This window comes from Carex rostrata, chromosome 17 (genome assembly GCF_964058835.1).
Source record: "Carex rostrata chromosome 17, lpCarRost1.2, whole genome shotgun sequence".
Taxonomy (NCBI): Eukaryota; Viridiplantae; Streptophyta; class Magnoliopsida; order Poales; family Cyperaceae; genus Carex; species Carex rostrata.
Window position 1 is genome coordinate 3113731 of NC_135934.1, and position 6510 is coordinate 3120240.

Consider the following 6510-nt stretch of genomic DNA (forward strand, 5'->3'; position numbering starts at 1 on the left):
ATATCTTAATTTTAGATGGGATGTTACTGCTCATTCTACAGTTACACCCATCGTGATCACCCTCCGATACAAGATGAATGATTCTTGTTGTTTTGCGCTGACATTAGCTTCTGTCACCTAACACTACTCTTTTTTTGCCTGATGAGACAAATGTGTTTCTATTGTCCGATGAAATATCAAGGGCTCAACATTTTGTCAACAAATACGCAGCCTCAATGATTCCCACAAAAATAAAAAAATTGGATGTCTTCTCTCAATCTCGCCACTTGTCCAACCCCTCATCGTTCTCTTCACCCTCCAAAATTTCCCTGCTCTATAGACGGAAACCCTAACTCCCTTCACTCCAAAAACCTCCCCAACTACCCACTTCCCTCTGTTCGAAAGCTGTTCCGCTTCCTCCATCGCCATCTGTTCTCACTTCTCATTCCCCTCCTCTTCCTTTTGCCTCCGTCAATCTTCCCATAGGTCTCCTTCTACCCATCTGTAGCTTGCTGATTTCCAACCTCCTCCTCCAAATTACAGAAATTAGGTGACTTCATTTTCAACCTTCTCAATTTATCTGTTTCCCATCAACTACGGCCCTCCCAATTGCAAAATCTCAAAGGTCCTCACTTTGTATCTCATAGTTATGTTCCATAATGACAAATGCTCAACTAATTTGTAGTAGATGTCACGGATTTTTACTTCAATTACCATCTCAATTTCAACCTCACGGTAGTATTTCTGTTATTAATTATAACTATTTTTTTGTTTGGGTTAAAATTGTTGCATTCTTCTTCCATTTAAGTGTTCTTATTTTACAACTAATTAGTGTGCAATGACTGACCTTTATTTGATTATTTACCTCCATTGTCGAAGGACTCACTGGATTTCTTTCTTACCAGCATCTCTCCACAATCAAAGAAAGTGAGGTTGTGCTCATTTCAGTCAACTTATACTTCCTACGTAAGGCCTTGTGCACATTTTTGCATTTACCCCGAATATATTATACCCTATTTTTTATATTTTATAATAAAAAAATGGATTCACCACACCTCACTTCTATGGAATTAATTATGACGTAAGAATTAAACATGGACTACCTTAATCACCCTCAATGAACCCCACAATGAAGATCGGTATGTGCTTTATGTTTTAATGCCAAATTCTATTAGCTTTGTTGATTTATATTATGTGACTTTTTTGTACATGCTTCTTGCTTATTCGTAACATTTGCATTTTTATTCTAATTTTTCAAATGAAGCAGATGGGAACAACATTGACTACAGTTGTATTATGAGTGATACCAAGGCACTATGCCTAATAAAAATTTGTTCGTACTATGGATCAATACCTTCGTTTTCAAAACTCCAAAAGTCGATTCGAATCATTCAACATGATCTTCACATAGAAATGTAATTGCTGACTAAATTTCATATATTTTACTAATTTTTTTTACAATTTTTAAAGATAGGTAGAAAATCATCACTTTGCTTCTTGTCGTGTTATTCTCAATGAAAAAGGATGGCCTATGTCGTCTGCTTCCTGATTGGTAAATATACTGCATCGGCTTGAGAAACAATGGGCTTGAGGTCTGTATTGTGGACTCTTATTGTCTTCACTAGGTACTTTTAGTGTAGCTAGTTTGTGTATTGTAAGGGATTACAAAGGTCTAGAAATGGAAAGTTGGTGCCTAAGCCTCTAAGCTGGCGCATTTGCATAGAGATGATTCTCTTTCATAGTTGACTTCCCTTCTTCTGACACCCAAATCAATTATGAAAGTGACTTCCCCAAGGTCAATAACTCTGATTCAATATTTATGTACCTTTCGTTCAAATTTTACTTTGTTGTTCTTGTCATATGATAGGGGTCAAATAAGTCATTATTTTCTCTATCACTTAACCTATATTATTGTCATTTATCAAGTTGCAATTGCTTATTTTATAGATAATCATATTCCTTTTTGTTATTTCACTTGATTTTAGATAATTGCAGATTTTCAATGATATTGGGGCAAAAACAGGTATAAAACACACAATTTTGACACCTCAGCCTCAGGTGCACGGATGCCTTCATCCGCATGCTACTCGAAGAGCTATCGCAGGAGGTTATAATCGTCCATGCGGATCTCAGCCAAACTGCATGCTATTCTAGCATCCGCACGTGAAAAATTCCAGAACAACAGTATCAGATCTAACTTCCCAACCAAGGCCTATTTAAACAAATGGACGCCTGGGAAGAAGGAGACTCTCGAATCTCTGGAACCACAGAAGAACATACACATTTGAGAGCACTTAGAACTAGGGTTTCACTCTAGTTGAGGCTATGCAAAGGAGAAATAAATAAGGAATAACAAGGTCTCTACTAGAAGAAGAGGAAGGAACAAGGCGTAAAGACGTGCATGAGATAAGGGGCAGCATAGGTGTTCTCCCTCCATCTCTCTCTATTGCTCTCCCTCTTTATATACTTTATTTCTTTTGTTGTTGAACCCGCCATGAGCGGCTAAGCAACCCTATTCTAGGGTGAAGACATGTAATCTTGAATTCTTATGAATTTAATCTAGTTGTTCATTATATTATTTTTGCATTATGATCTGAATTCTTAATGAGATTTTATGCCTTGTATTCTTGTTTATTGTGTGCTTAAAGTGACCTCGTATAAATGGAGTATACAATCCATTCATACCTAATTTGGGTTAACCAATATCCGAAGAATATAAGTTATCCTAGATACAAGTAGAATAGACTGGCCGGTTGACCGCTTGTATTCGAACCACAGTTAAGAGACCTATTGGGAAGTGGTTTAGCAGACGAATGTCGCATTCCAACACTAATAGTGGGGTAATCTTGATTATTGCTATTACCAAATATTAGAGGAAGAACCGACCAAGTGAACTTGACCCTTTTGTAATATTAGTAATTAGGACTTATCATTAATCTACATGCAACTGTGCTAAGTACCCGACAGGTACTTACTCAGTTAGGGTGTTGTGAGACTGACCGGAGATCAACAGTAAAATAGGATTAGTAGCTGTCAGATCGCAGAGATACCAGGACGTGTACGGTTCCGGCCAAACCGTGTGCGATTTCGACTGGAGTTGAAATCAAACTTTGTACGGTTTACCCAAACGTGTGCGGATGGTGACAGAGCTGCATGCTATTGAGTAACTTTGCAATTGACAGGTATTAGCAATAACATGCGGATGGTGACAGAACCGTGCGCTATTGTTATGACAACCAGAACCTATATTAAACAAGTTTGAATGATAGAATATCTGATTCTCTAGAAGGCCATCTTCTAAACACTTAATCTACTACTACTTCTTTGTTGTAATCCAACATTACAACCAAGAATCCAATAATCAAACAACCAAACATAATCAACCAACCTAAAAGAACCGATAACCTAGATCTTAGTTTACATCTTAGATTTCTTAATGCACTATCCTTGCGAATCGACACCCCAATCTATAGTACACAGTAGATTCATGCACTTATGAATCGACAGTAAGTAGAAATTAGGATTATAAATATTATTAGCATTGATTTCCACCATATCATCATACATAATGAAACCATTGGATTATCAAAATTTAACCTAAATAAAGCAACATATAATTTTTTTTCCTTCGGTTCTTTGGTAAATTGGTTTGACAATATGAACTTTTTAAAGGATTGTACTTCTCCTCATGCTTGTCATTTGCTAATAACCCAAGGAAATTTTTTAATGATTGTTGGAGGCTGCAGGTATGAGAATTGTTGAGTGCTTTGTGCATATAATCAAGCTACACCAGTACAGTTCAATGATATGACAATTATTGATCCACCTGCGTCCACACCAAATTTAGAGACCACAATTAAGTTTGTGCAAGATGAGATTGATTTATTTGCAAATGCTACATTTCAATCAATGACATATGACTCAGAAACAAATGCAGTATGGTTAATTTCTCATGGTTTTAGTTGTCCTTTATAAAGCTTCCAATTTTTAGCCTGCCACAAGAACAAGATATATTGACTTTTCTGTTCCTCACTTTTCCTTAAGGTATCCTTCAAAAAAAAAATGAGACAAGAAACAAAATGAAAACCCTTAAACATGAGAAATGAACAATACATTTTTTCCCTAACCGAATCACATGTTGCTGAGATTTGAATTAATATAATTCACTTAGATGTTGCAAATGACTTTGGTTGAGTGTTCAATATTTCTTCCCAGTTGGATTAACTTTCTTTGGTGCACAAAAACGATATGATTTTTATCGTAGGAAATGTTATCTTACTGTCTTAATATTCTACAAGAACAATTAAAACAATTGAAATAATTGAAGCAATTGAACAATATTTTTGACCTGAAATACCAACTTGGTAGCACCCAAATTTTGCCATCTAGTACGGTGTACTCGTAAGTACCAGTACAGTTCTTGTCTTTAATCATATTGTACAGGGTACTAGCGAATCAAAATGCAAACCAAGACTGATACACATTCGATGCTGCATATGTTAGGCTCTAAATAAGCAATATTTCTGAAAGTGATCAAATGCATGTATAGTTTAGCAAAATTTTGACTTCTCTATATATTTTCTTTATTTTATTGATAAAAAGATGTTTATTTTTTTCCTTTATAATCTTGACAGTGGCTGTCAAGTTAAAATGTTCATTTTATGTTCTACCAATTTTAGGGTCCAAGCTCTTATGTAACATTGATCTAGAATTGAGACCTGCAAACTAAACTTTTCATATTTCTTTGTTCAATTCAAGATCTATCAATTGTTAAGCCTATCGTCAGCTAAGGTGTTACTGGTCTCTTTCCGTGTCTCTTCCAGTACAGAGGTAAATACTACCTTTTTTTCCCCATTACTTTTGTTTCTTCCTCAATGAAATTAGTATTTTACTTTTTCACTATGAGTAACTCTTTTTTTTTTTATTTCTCTACCAAGTGAAATTAGCAGTTCAATTTTTTATTTCATTTCTCTAGAAAATGTTTCCAACTGATACTTATTTTGTACTATTGTTATTATTGTATAGATGACTACTAAACCCCCAGCAGTTGATACTAATGCTCTTACCGACTCTTGGTCCACTTTTTTCAACTAAACTTTTCTAAATACTCCGTCTAACTATATTTTCTACTTCCTCTATTTAGGTTTATTTCTCTTATTTTAAGAATTCTGAATGAGTTGGATTTTATTGCCACAATTTAAGCTTATTTGTTGAGGTAAAGAGTTTTATATCAGAGAGAACATTCTATAGTAGGCATGTGTACAATATAACTGTGAGAGGATTTAGGATATCGAAAGATTTAGACCTTTTGATTGATTTTAGTTTTATATATATTTATTTTTGACTTTCTTTGGTATTTTTAGATGAGATTATAAGCATGTAGAAGAAGAAAGAAATCCAGACAAAGGAGGAGTGTTGCACAGCTCCAGTAAGCTTACATTTTGATTATCTTATTTATGATTCGTTCCTTATTTTTTAAAATCATCAAATTGATATAAAATATAGGGAAAATTAGTTATTTACCACTCCAAAACCTTAAAATTTTAAAAATGCCACCCCAAAATTAGAAATAATCCTAATGCCACTCTAAACATAATTAATTTTTAATTTTGCCACTCTAAATAATTAATGACAAAAATAACCTCCCCATCTCTTTTCACTCTATCTTTCTTCCCCCAGAATAATTAATGACCAAATGGGCCCCACCTGTAGCCGGGTTGTAAATGCCCTATTATCTTTCCATATAGAGATGCTATTAGAGTAATCCAAATACCATCATTTGGAGTCTTGTATTAGGGTTGCAAATGCCTGATTTTCTTGCCATATATGGAAACTACTAGGTGCTCCCAACACCTTCAACTGGAGTGATGTATTAGGGATGTAAATGGCCTATTATCTTACCATTTAAAGACACTACTAGAGTAATCCAAACACCTTCAATTCGAGTGTTGTATTTGGTTTGTAAATGCATTATTATCTTGCCATATAGCGACACTACTAGAGTGCTCCAAACACATTCAATTGGAGTATTGTATTAGGGTTGTAAATGCCATATTATCTCGCCATTGGAAACTACAAGAGTGCTCTAAACATCTTCAATTTGAGTATTTTATTAGGGTTGAAATGTCCTATTCTCTTGGCATATAAAGACAATACTAGAGTACTCCAAACAACTTCAATTAGAGTGTTCTATTAGTGTTTTAGATCTCCTATTATCTTTCCAAATAGAGACGCTATTAGAGTGCTCCAAACACCATCAATTGGAGTGTTGTATTAGGGTTGTAAATGCCCTATTATCATGCCATATAGGGACACTACTAGAGTGCTCCAAACTCCTTCAATTGGAGTGTTGTATTAGGGTTGTAAATACCCTATTGTTTTGTCATATAGAGATACTATTAGAGTGCTCCAAACACCTTCAATTGGAGTGTTGTATTAGAGTTGTAAATGCCCTATTATCTTGCCATATAGAGACACCACTATAGTGCTCCAAACACCTTCAATTAGATTGTTGTATTAGGGTTGTAAATA